The sequence below is a fragment of the Rhinatrema bivittatum genome, chromosome 2 (genome assembly GCF_901001135.1).
Source record: "Rhinatrema bivittatum chromosome 2, aRhiBiv1.1, whole genome shotgun sequence".
NCBI classification, from domain to species: Eukaryota; Metazoa; Chordata; class Amphibia; order Gymnophiona; family Rhinatrematidae; genus Rhinatrema; species Rhinatrema bivittatum.
In genome coordinates this window covers 620,547,655-620,560,520 of record NC_042616.1, presented here as the reverse complement: position 1 = coordinate 620,560,520, position 12,866 = coordinate 620,547,655, and the positions used below count along the sequence as shown (strand labels likewise).

Genomic DNA, 12,866 nt, shown 5'->3' with positions numbered 1-12,866 from the left:
ATGTAAACCAATATGATGTTCCCAACGAATGTTGGTCTATAAAAAAAATGTTAAATAAATAAATAAATAAATAAATAATTTTTAAAAAATTAAATGAGTACATTTCAATAAAAATAAAATTATAAAAAAAGAATAATAATAGATGTGTTGGTAAAGTCCACTGGATTGTTCCATGATGTTCATATATTAAGACAGAATGCTCTACATGGATGTTTATTTACTTATTGTATTTACATTCTGCCTTTCAGCCATGCATGTTTGGAATGCATGGGATGGAGTACTGTAAGGTGGGTGTGAGAATGAATGAAACCTTATGAATTGTTTTCTGAGGGAAGTGCGAAGTGAGTACTGAAACTTGTGCGATATCCTCCGTTATGTGTTTCTAGGCAAAAATGGGTACCTCTCTCACTCTGGCTGTTAATTCCATTCCAGTACTCAACTAATGGCTCTGAAGACAATAGGAACTAGGAATGAAACATTCTCAGGCACAGTTACAACCCTATGGAATTCCTTATCTCTCTGCATCAGACTTGCCCCAAATCTCATTTTTCAGGAAAATGGTGAAAACCTGCCTCTTTCAAGCAACTTTTGATATCCATCAATTATACTTGCACCACTAAGACTCTTCACTGAATACTCTAACGGCCCAGCAAGGACTTTTGATAGGGCCTAAACAACCAGAAGTGCACAAAAACATTGTATATATCCTTACGATCTTATATATAGACCATATCACTCACTAACTTCCTTCCCTAATAACTCTGTATGTAGACATCTATGATGTTAATTTCTCCCTTTTTACTGAGTCCTTGACTAAAAAATCTCTTTACTCCTGTTACTTAACCACAGTCATTATACTCTAAGGGCCGGATTTTAAAAAGGTTACGCGCACTGGGCCTAATTTAAAAAAGCCCGACAACGAGCGTAAAGCCCCGGGATGCATGTAAGTCCCGTGGCTTTACAAAAGGGGCGGTCCGGGGGCATGGCAAGAGGCCTCTGACAGAGTGGCCATTGCCGCTGTGTTGGAGTATAGCATGCCGGTGTGTGCAACTTGCGCCTGCCTGCAGGCAGATGCAAAAGGTAAGACAAAGGACGGGTGGGGGGGGGAGGTTAGGGGACGGGGTGGGAAGGTCAGGTTAGGGGGGAGGGAATGGGGGAAGGCAGCGCGGCTCGGCACGTAGTCTATGCGCATTTCTTTTAAAATCTACCCCTAATCTTGTAACCTGATGACAGAAGGCATGTATGTATGCAGCTTTGTAACATCTATTCTTATGACTTCCAGTGTATTATATTATCTACTGCATTGTATGTAACACATCTTGAATTTCCTGGCTGGAAAAGTGTGAAACAAATAAATGATGATGATGATGATAGTGATAATGAAGACAGATACAATTAGGGCTTATTTTATATTATTTATTTGTTTATTTAATTTCTGAGAAAAAGTAGGAGAGCTTGCAATGTAGATCAAGTCTGGTTTTCTTGCCCCTGAGGAAATGTATTAAAGCTAGTGGTAGCAGATTTTAAACTTGCACCCCATGGAAGTAGAACAGAGCTGGAGGTTGGTACACAGATCATGCTTGACCCCACTGCCAGAGGAAGGAGAGCACAGATCAATTTCAACCTCTTTCTCTCTCCACCCAGTGTTGCTCCGTCCTCCCCCGCTGAGGAGGAAAAGAGCAGGCCAGGCATTTAAATTCTGGGCCTCCCACCCACACTTCCACCCCTGTTTGAGGAGGCTAAAGAGATTGGGTGAGCTGCTCCTTCATCCAGACAGAGAACAGCCCACTGATCCAGACCCAAAGAGGAGGCTTTTGCCTTACTGGCTGAGGAGGAGAGTTACTGGAGAAGGAAAGCTTCTGGGGAGTGGAGGACTCAAGGACCACCAGGTTTGATGAGGGGAGGGGGAAGAAACTTATCTATTTATTTATTTATTTATTTATTTAGAATATTTATTACCCATACCCTTTATAATTTCAGGGTGGGGAACAATGTCACATACATGAAAAATAAAAACAATAAAAAACAGAAATAAGAAAAGCCACAATCATAATGAATAAGTTGAAAGGCAATGATTTAACAGAAACAAAGACAACATTGTTGCTGGGAAAGGATGGGAAGGATGGACATGCTGTAAAGACTAAGCAGGAAGATCAAATGTTTCCTTAAAAAGGAAGGCCTTAAGTACTTTCTTTTGGGGGGGGGCTCTATGACCACTGAGGAAATCATGAGGAGGCTGAGAATGGAGGCACAGTACCACCAGGACAGAGAAGAAGCAGAGGGAAGAGAGAAAGACCCTTATGCGCTTTTCTAGTCCTCTTCTTTACACCAGTGATCCTCAGTCTTAAACCCCCACCAGTGTTCAACCCCCAGCTGTCTTTCACATAACAGAGCTCACCTGTTTGGACTGAAGGATTACAGTGCTGAAAAGAGGAATGTAATGCGTGCTTCTGCACCATTAAGAAGTATGCTGTTCAGAGTTATTTCCTTGGGACCCTGTTAGCCAGGAAGTTATAGGTTCGACTGCAGTTCTGTTTAGCTCCAGTAATAAAACAGTTCAGTGTGGTCCCTTTTCTAGTGTTTCCTCATGCTGTTAGTTTCTTCTACAACAAACACAACACACAGTCTCTTTCATATACATTAAAAAACACAACACACAGTTTCTTTTACATACATTATTTCTGTCTCTCTCACACACACTCTCTTTACCCTCCTCTTCCTCTTTATCCCAGTGATCTTTCATCCCCAACCCCCACTTACGCCCCTCCCCCCCCCCCCCCCCCCCCCCAGTTGTCTTTCACCCATCAATGCTAGGGCCAATAGATTCCCATTACATGATGCATGTCTAACACACATAGAAAACGCCAAAAGACAGAATTTAACTGCTTAACTTGGGAGAGCAAGGGGTAGAGAAGTCAGATTGGCAGGGTGGAAGGGGGCTGCAAACTTTTTCTCCCCCTCATTCATTCAGATTTGCATAGATTAACACCCACACACATGCACTCATCCACTATCTCTGTCTCCTCTTCAGGCCTGACTCTAGCACTCTTCCCCTTCCTGCCTCTCCTCCCCATTCCTGTGCTCTCCCCCTTCCTTCTCATCCAGGCTAGTCCCCACCAGCCTGTAACCTGTTTAAACTTTCCATGCACTGGCTAATGCATGTACAGACCTTCTGCATGAGCTGAAGCCAACTTCTCCATCTTCTGGCCTGCACAGTCCCTATGCAAATGCAGCCTCATCTCTCCTGCGGGCTGGCGCAAACCTGGCCTCCTTCGCCCTCCTGCCCATCCGGGCCAACAGGGACTCCGTCTGTTTCTGGACAAAGCAGGCCGATTCATCTGGTGCCCAGAGATTGCTGGTTACCCCTTAACATTTGGGGGCCACCACCTGCCACGCCCTACAAACTCCACCCATGCAGTACTTGCATACAAGTACAGTCAGAATCAGGATTCATTCAGAATCACATTTAATAGCACTTAAGTAGTTTTGAATCCAGACTCTGAAATCACTGTCACTTAAACAATTATACAGGGATGTTACTCGTGCTCTTCCACTTCAAAACTCACATTGCACTTTGAATGGAATCACACCACTTACATCAATTAAAACACACACAGCACAGTACTTAAATGGGCCTGGAGAAATGGCACCATACAGTAATTATAAAAAGTAAAAAAAAAGTATATCATTACCCACTGAGACTACTCTCTTTGAGAAGTGTGGGGGTGCTGGTTTCTTTTGCCTGCCTCTGACCTCTGCTGCGGTGAAGCTCCACATTTCTCTCCTTTTCTTCGGCGGTTGCTTGGCGATCCTGCCAGAGAACCTGCCTGTCATATTAGGACTGAAGGAAAAAAGAAACCTCAATAAAAACTGTACCAATATAATAGCAAACCCATGTCCATACTGACAATGGGGCCAATGTAATAAGACCCGCGCTGAATTTTCCGCACAAATTTTCCGCGCATATTTTATTTTTTTTTTAGCACGCGTAGCAAAAGCAGGTGCCTCCATGGGATGTAATAAGGGACTGGTAAGTAAATTAGATATGTGCAAAAAATGCACTCAAGACCAAATATATGCACCCATACCTGCATACCTGCAGAAAGCTGCGGGAAAACCAACACTAAAATAGGTGCAATGGAATAAATGTTGCGGACTCACGAGGGGTATTTCTAACTTACCGCTTATTACATTGGCCCCATGTTATTCAAAAATAATTGTTTCAGCTCCTATCGGCCCCTTTTACTCCAGTGCTGGCATTAGTGTGGTTGTGTATCCGTGCAGCTTTTTCCTTGCTGTGTGCCCGGGGATTCTCAGCATCAGCCCCACCGGGAGACAGCAGGAGCTGGGACGGACAAACCAGTGATTTCTGGGGGTCTCAGACAAGAGACGACACTGCCCGGAGTCGCAGCGTTTTCACTTAACTCCTGCCATGACCCAGGCGCTAAAAAAAACTCTTAAAAAGGACCTGCACGAAACAATCTCCCTGCTAGCACAGCTCCCTGCATAGCCTGTGAATAGATAATTACCTTATTTACATGTCATTTGCATATACTTGTGCAAAACGTGCCATGGGTTATTGCATAGGTATGTGTGCATGTTTTTTCCATGCTAAATGTTATTGCATGTGCGTGTAAGATTAGCATAGAAAATCACGCATAATTACCCATGCAAAAACATACAACAGGTTTGTGTGTAGCTTATTACATCAGTCCCAATGGGTTTTGTTAGCCAAGGCATACCTCCATGTGAAAAAAGACCGATTGGACCTCATTGCTCGCACAGATCTATGTAAACCTTTTTTTATATATCCGTCTTAGGTGTTTCCCAATCAGTGTGCCATGCCACGGAAAAGTCACCATTGCACGACACTGCCATGCAGGCCAGCACTTGGGCTCTGCTCTCAGAATCAAGACACACCAGCGGTGGCTGCTATACCTGTAGGAGCTCCTTTCTGAGAAGATGTGTAATCATCAATGCCTCTTTTTCCTAGCAAAGCAAGAGCCCCAGAGTGGTAATTAATGCGCAGCGTGCAGGACACAGGATTGGTGGGCCTGCTTTGTGCATTCACACTGCACCCAGCACTTCCTCATCTTCCCCATTCGGAGCTTCCTCTTCTGAGTCCTTCCAAGCTTTTGACCTATCACTAAGCTACGTGAGATGGGCAGGGTGTGCACCAAGCACTGGATGCGACTTCCTCTGATTGCAGGAGCTTTGGCATCCACATGTGGCAGCCAGGGTAACTGAGCCAGCTGCCTACACCACACCAACTTCTCCCTTCTTCTGCATTTGTATATGGAAGGAGGTGGTCCATCACGATGAGTTCATGTGTGTCATTACCCTCTCTCTTCCTCTGTTTTACAATTTGTAAAAGAAACTGGTGGGGCTTTCAGTTGTAACGGACCCTACGGTCATGTTTCCAGAAAGCCCTGGGTAATTCCTTATTCAGCCACAGCAGTACAGGTTAGTGAAAAGGGGAAGCATCATTCTATCATCCCCTCTCTTTGAGAACTCTTTTAAGCAGCTCTCTCTCCTGAGAGCTCTGAGGACAGTGTGACTTCTTTTGACATTAAGAGTCGGTGTTTGGAGGGTTGGATTTTTTTGCGACTGCTCTGTAGGACTCCAGCAAAACCTGCTGGCAGTCTGCGAGTTAGGTCAGGGATCTGCCCTGCTTATCTACTTCCTGGTGGGTAAGGTCTGTATCCCCCGGGCTAACTTTGGGTCTTAAGAGACTTTGATTTGTAAGAAGCTTGCTGAAACCCTGTACCCCACCTGGAATCGGGGAATGGGGAGCCCTGTTTCTGTGGCTGCTTATGTTAGGGGAAAACCTGTCCCTCTATACTCTAAACAAAGACGGAGGAAGGTGGTGACCTGACTTTCCGGTGTTTGCCTCATTTTTGGGAGGAAGTGTTTGGCTGCCCCTTTTCCTGCCCCTGGAAGGAGCTCGTGTGGATCCCTCCCATCTGGGATTCGTATATAGAGAGAAAAGAGATTAAAGAAAGATCTACTAACTATGAGCAAGAGACATTTGAGATCGGTGAGGACGCCAATCAGGAGTCTTCACCCCCCTGGGGAGAGAGAGAGGTTTGGATTCTCTGTACAGAGTCTGTGAGTTACATTTTTACCAGTTGGAAGCAGTGTCCTGCCCAACTAAAGGATACCCGGCCCACCCAGGCACTCCACCTAGCCAAGCCCTGGAGCCCTGGTGACTGAGCCACTTGTACAGATAAGAGGGAAAGAGATTGTGAACGAAGGCGAGAGTTGTGGTGCTGATGATTACATTTGTTGTGCCCTACTTCCTTAGCGTTTTCAACAGTAAAGACTTTAATTCTGGACATTAACCCAGTGGCTCCGGTGTTTTATTTGGCACCCACAGAGAAAGAGAGGTACCCCCCTTTCCAGGGATGAGAACGAAGGTACGAAGGGTCACCCCTTGCACTCCGGGCCTTCAAACTAAATCTCCCTCCACCAACAAAGGATCCCAACGCTGGGGGAAAGAGAACAATGTTAGAACTAGCCAGGAGTGGCTCCAGCCCCGAAGGGGGACCAGACAATCTTCTATGGTCCCACTGGAGTGCAGTCTGCACCTGGAGATGGGGGTTATACAGTGCATATGAGTCCTCTCCACGTCTGCACTGCCTGATCCATGGAGGCTGGGAATGCTACACAACATTTTTTTTTTTTTTTAACGTAGGTGTGCCTTGGGCATGAAAAAGGTAGAAAACTGCTTTACATGATAATCACTAAAACTCCATGCAGCAGTACACAGGTGCAGAAAAAGATCTGCCTGCCTGCCTGATTCCTAGTGCAAGTGTAACTTTGCACACCCATGGGTAGATTGCTCTGTCAGGGGATCAGGCTTCCCCCGGTGGCCTGGTCTCTCCCATCACGTGACTTAAAAAAAATATTTTTTTAAAACTTCCCAGCACACCTGGGAGGGTGGCGGCAGCAGCAGGAGAGGCTGCAGTGTGGCGAAGAAGAGCCGCCGAAGCAAGGCCGCAATGGGAGCCCGTCCCCGTGGCAGCGAAATCCCGCCAAAGTAAAGCCCGTCCCCGTGGCAACGAAGAACCCCCACCGAAACAAGGCCGCAACGGGAGCCCGTCCCTGTGGTGGCGACGACCCCCGCTGAAGCAAGGCCCGTGGTGTCGAAGAAGGGGTTTGCAGTGAGCCCCGGTGTGTGCATGTGATAATGGGAGCCTGGGTGTGAGAATGGAAGCCTGGGTGTTTGCATGGCCCATTCCCCCATTCTCACACCCAGGCTCCCATTCCCCCATGCAAACACTCAGGCTTCCATTCTCACACCCAGGCGCCCATTCCCACATGCAAATACCCAGGTGCCCATGCAAACACCAGTACTCCCATGCTGCTTAGGAGCCTGGGTGTTTGCATGGGCGCCTGGGTATTTGCATGTGGGAATGGGCGCCTGGGTGGGAGAATGGGAGAATGGGCACCTGGGTGTGTGTATGTTGGAATGAGCGCCTGGGTGTGTGTATGAGAATGGGAGCCTGGGTGTGTGAGTGAGAGCTTGTATGTGTGATAGAACATGTGAAGTTAGAGCTTGTGTGGGAAAGGGAGTCTTTGAGAGAAAGCATGAGCCTTTGTGTGACTGTGAGAGAAAGGAAGGGAAGAAAATAGGAGAGAGAAGAAGCAGAAAGAGAAGAGTGACCCTGGGAAAAGTATTAGGAAAAGACTGACAAGGGGAAAGTGGAAAAAAAAGTCCTGGACCAACTGATTAGAAAAATAAAAAGAACAAACAAAGGAGGTAAAAAAATTTTTTTTTGAGATTTTAGCAATTTGAATATGCCATCTTTGGATATATGCATTTCTTATAATTTTGTATTTTGCTCTTTAGCCTTCCACTGTTCAGAGTCTGGTTTCTCAGGCTTTCTATTTTGGTTTTGTTTCCATGTTTCTATTTCTAAATTGTAGTCCCTTATTTCTGATTTAGGTAAGGGTCTGTCTGTGTTCTGCCTGTGTGTGACTGAGGTGCAGTATTGCTGCTAGCGTGTAGTTTGTAGAGATTTGAAGCAGTCTGAACTTGTTCTGTTATCTCAGAAGGTGGTGGTATTAATGTTCTAAGGCCTGGTGTAGTATTTACATTGCCTCTTTTTCATAAGGTTGCTGTTATTTGAGTCCTGAGAGTCAATGCTGTTATATGGTATGGCAAGGTTTTAGGTGCCTTTTTTTTGCAGGGGTTTGTTTTACGTCACAAAATGTTAGCAATGGAGGAGTTTGGTTTGTTTTTTTTTGGTGAGGTAACCTCAAAATTTGAATATAGCTTTTTTTCATGTTGGGTTGTTGGGTTTACTATATTGTAATGGTAATTCTGTTTATTCATGGCTTTCTGAGGGCCAAGCCCACACCCTGCATACATTACAAAAAATGTAATTCCATAGCAGTTCCAAGTGCCTTTTTTGCAGGATTTTCCAGTTGGCACCACAGCAGTGCATGTAAATATAATATGCATGTTGTAAGTAATATTTTGCCTCAGAAGACTATACTTTTGAATGTTCTTTTTCATGTAAAATCTGATATAAATGCATAACTGAATTGTGTGTGTGCATCTGTAGAGAGAGAGTGTGTGAGTGTGTGTGTACAAGCCTGTAAGGTTTGCTTAGGATACCTAATACCCTTTCCTTGACCATGGGCTTTGTTTGGGGGGTATCAGTTTTTTATAATATAGATTGCTGGAGGGAGTTGGGCTTTTTTTGATGGGCGCAGGACAGAGACTGCTGCGGAGGAGGATTCAGCACAGTAATTGTTTGCACAGGGCAGCAAAAAAAGCTAGCACCGGCCCTGGAGGCCTGCGAGTCCACAGCAGAGCCAATCCTGCTGCAGCAGGAAGATACATGTGCTGCACGGAAAGTGCATGAGGGCGTCAGATACCCCATGGGCCAGTTTTGAAAAAAATCCTCCGGGCTGATATTTTCCTGCAATCCGCCCCTGTGTACACCTACGGTGTGCACAATGACGAGACCTGTTTCTAGGGCCCCAAACCCAATAGGAACAGATAAAATCCAGTTTCTAAATGCCCTTAGGTCAATATTACTATTATTATATTTATTAATCAGATTTTATTAAAATCTCAAAGAAAGGACGAAACCAGAGTCTCAGCCAAGGAGTGGAAATATTATGCCAGGGTTAGGAAAGAATTTAGGGAAGTCTCTCTGCCCCTTTTTAGCTATCGCACGCGAAACGTCCCTTTTCGCGTGCGTAAGCTTTAGAAAATGACCCCCTTAGGGACCTATTTTTCCTGAGTGACCTTTGAGTTCAGTGTCTTTTGTGTGTTGTTATCCACTGCGTTACCCTTTCTTGTGTCTACTGTATCTTTTTATGAGCGCATGCCTGTGGGGAAGTGCTGTGTTCGTCTTCTCTGCCCCTGCCTGATCTATATTGGTCATAGAGTTGGAATAGATGAAAGAGCGTGCGGGCTGATGGAATTGAGCATGTGTTTATGGGTGAGAATGGCTATGGTAAAAGGGTGTTGGCTCTGGATTGGTCCAGCAGAAGCCCACACTCCTCAGAGTGGAGGAGCAGACCAGTGGCCAGAGGAGCAAGCTGTGAACCAGGGAAGCCAGTGTTCCAATCCTGCTGACATTCCTTGTGACCTTGGGCAAGTCACTTCACCCTCCTCCATTGCCTCAGGAACAAACTTAGGCTTAGATTTTCTAACCTACCGCGGCGTCGTGAATCGCGCGGTGCAGGGGGGCGAAGCGGGGGGGGGGGGCGGGACTGCAAAAGCCGGCAGCACCCAATAGCGCCATCATAAAAGGTGGTGCTATTGGGCGCGAAATGGGCAGCGAAAAGGTTCCTTACCTTACTTTTTCGCCGTCCACGCTGTCTTTGCGGCATCCGCCCCGACTCCTCCTCTTCCGGGGCAGACGCCGCCCCGACTCTGCCCCTTTTTAGCTATCGCACGCGAAACGTCCCTTTTCGCGTGCGTAAGCTTTAGAAAATGACCCCCTTAGGGATCTATTTATTTTAAGCATTTTTCTCATAGACACAAAATGGGAGAAAACCTCACTGAATAAGTCCTTTAGATTCTAAGCCCTCTGGGGATAGGGAAATACCTATAGTACCTGATTTAAATTCGCTCTGAATGGTCACAAAAGTTGGAATATAAATGTTAAAAGTATAAAATTATTATAAAGTACTCAGCCCTTCCCTGAACTGGGATCCTGGCTTATTCTCTGACTCTGAGGCCAACCCTGATCCTGAACCATGCCTTTTTGATTTCTTCCTCTCCGTTCATCCAGCCTGAGATCTTGACTGTGCCTCATTCCTTGTCTTGTCCCTGTATAACCTGCCAACCTAGATTGCCTTGTTATCTACCTTTTCTTTGCCTTAAACACCTGCCTCAGCTACCGCAGATAAGGTTCTCTTTTGTTTGCCCTGTTCTTGCTTTATGGATTTGCTGGGCTGCTAAACATGCTGCCAGAGCCTGGCTGCTTGCATTAAACAGCACCTGCAGCTACTTCCTTGATCTGCATCCAATTTGTGTCAGCTGTCCACAACTCAGCCATGAAAGCACAGAACAGCCCCCCTCCCCCCCAGACCTCAGATACCTTGGTCAGTATTTCCTAATCTTGTCAAGTTCAAGGCACATTTGCATTAACAAAAATGTTGTATGGCACACCAGCCCCCCCCAGGGGAAGGCACTGCACATATGGAGAGGACTCATATGGCCAAAAAGACGAGCTAGCGGATTGCTGGAAGCCCCATCAGTCTCTCTTCCAAATTTTAAAACAAAGGGCGAGAGGGGGCAGAGGCACACAAGAACCCTTCATGATGGACCAACTCCCTCTGTATATAAGTGTGGGATAAGGGATAAGTCAATCTGGTGGAGGCAGCCCTTCTAACAGGCCGATTACAGTACAGTGTGCTCCGACGGAGCGCACTGTTAGCCTGCTCTTGGACGCGTGTTTTCCCTTATTCAGTAAGGGGAGGAAAACGCGCGTCCAACCCGCGGCACCTAATAGCGCCCTCAACATGCAAATGCAAGTTGATGGCCCTATTAGGTATGCGCGCGTGATACAGAAAGTAAAATGTGCAGCCAAGCCGCACATTTTACTTTCAGAAATTAGCGCAGACCCAAAGGTAGGTGCTAATTTCTTCCGGCACCGGGAAAGTGCACAGAAAAGCAGTAAAAACTGCTTTTCTGTGCACCCTCCGACTTAATATCATGGCAATATTAAGTCAGAGGTCCCGAAGAGTAAAAAAAGTTAAAAAAAAAAATTTGAATTCGGCCCGCGGCTGTCGGGCCGAAAACCGGATGCTCAATTTTGCCGGCGTCCTGTTTCCGAGCCCATGGCTGTCAGCGGGCTCGAGAACCGATGCTGGCAAAATTGAGCGTCAGCTGTCAAACCCGCTGACAGCCGCCACTCCTGTCAAAAAGGAGGCGCTAGGGACGCACTAGTGTCCCTAGCGCCTCCTTTTGCCCGTTTTTACCGCCGGGCCTAATTTAAATACAGAATCGCGCGCACCGGCAAGTGGCCGGTGTGCGTGCCGGATTTGCCCGCTCTCCCGCAGACTTTACTGTATCGGCCTGCTTGGTAGCAGCATGTGGCTGCCAGAGCTTCTTCACCTCTGCTGGAGTCAAATCCAGTGCTCAGTGCATGCTCTCCCTATCTCACTCAGCCCGGGGACAGGGCAGAGGCTGGACAAACTCAAAGGAGGATAATTAATACCAGTGGTGTAGCCAGAACTGAATTATTTGGGGGGGGGGGGGCCCAAAATTAACATGGGTGGGCAGTAGACATACAGATCTAGGCCCTACTAGTTGTATTCTAATTGATAAATAATGCCTTAGCATGCACCCTAAATTGGATTTCTGAGTAGTCTGTAATAGCCATCATGCATGAGTGACATTTTAAAATATTTTAATTCTATTACTTCAAGCACTTACCAACATTAAAAATGCCTTATTAAACTATATTAATTTATTTTTTATTTATTGCAGTTTATAAATACACAATGTCATGTAAAAAGTAAACAAAGAACACTTCAGAAACATCAGATCCAATCATGTAATAAAACAAATATCAATATATTCTTTTATGAATCCTATTATCAAAGATGCATAAAACTACAATAAACAGCAATAATCATAATAATCATCATAAAAAGATTTGCAATAGGTGCAGACAGAACTAGAACATGCAAAAAAAAAAAAAATCAAATTCCAGTGTCACCTCAGTGACAGCAAAACAAATTCCCTTCACTGCCAAACTATTTGCGAAGTAACACAAACCCTGCAAATAAATAAATAAATAACTAGAACCTTACCACACCATAACAGCAGTTACTCTCAGGACTAAAACAGCAGCAACCTTATCTATGAAAAAGCAGCAAGGCAAACATTACACCAAGTCCTAGAACACTAATATACTACCTAAGGGGCAAACAGAACAAATCCCTAAAGAGAAACTAAATGCTAGCCAAAATACTGCTTCTCTGTCACACAAGCACAAAACAGACAGACCCTTACCTAATACAGAATAAGGGACTTCAAATTAGAAATAAACATGCAAACAAAACTGAAATGGAAAGCCTGAGAAACCAGATTCTGTGAACACTGGAATAATGAAGAAAAAGCAAAATACAAATATATAAGAAATGTATTCTCCAAAGATGGCATATTCCAATTGCTGAAAGGCAAAATAATTTTGTTTTACCTTTGTTGTCTGAACTTATTTTCCTAATTGGTTGGTCCCAGTCTCTTTGTTCCCCTTGTCTGTCTTTTCCTTGTTCCTTTTTTAGGGTCTCTTTTATTCTGTTTGTCTTTTTTTCTTACTCCTTCAAACACATACACAGGCTCTCTTGTATTCTTTCACGCACACACACACGTTTTCTCTCACACAGGATCT

The 12,866-nt window shown here is 45.3% G+C and overlaps 1 long non-coding RNA gene across 1 annotated transcript in view; it reads right to left on the bottom strand.

The window, feature by feature from the left end:
* The window catches only part of LOC115085333, a 112,124-nt gene that overhangs the window by 46,831 nt on the left and 52,427 nt on the right, over nucleotides 1–12,866 (bottom strand). Inside the window, exon 3 of the long non-coding RNA XR_003854807.1 lies at nucleotides 3,693–3,841. This is a non-coding gene — a long non-coding RNA (uncharacterized LOC115085333). The remainder of the gene's footprint in view (nucleotides 1–3,692; nucleotides 3,842–12,866) is intronic.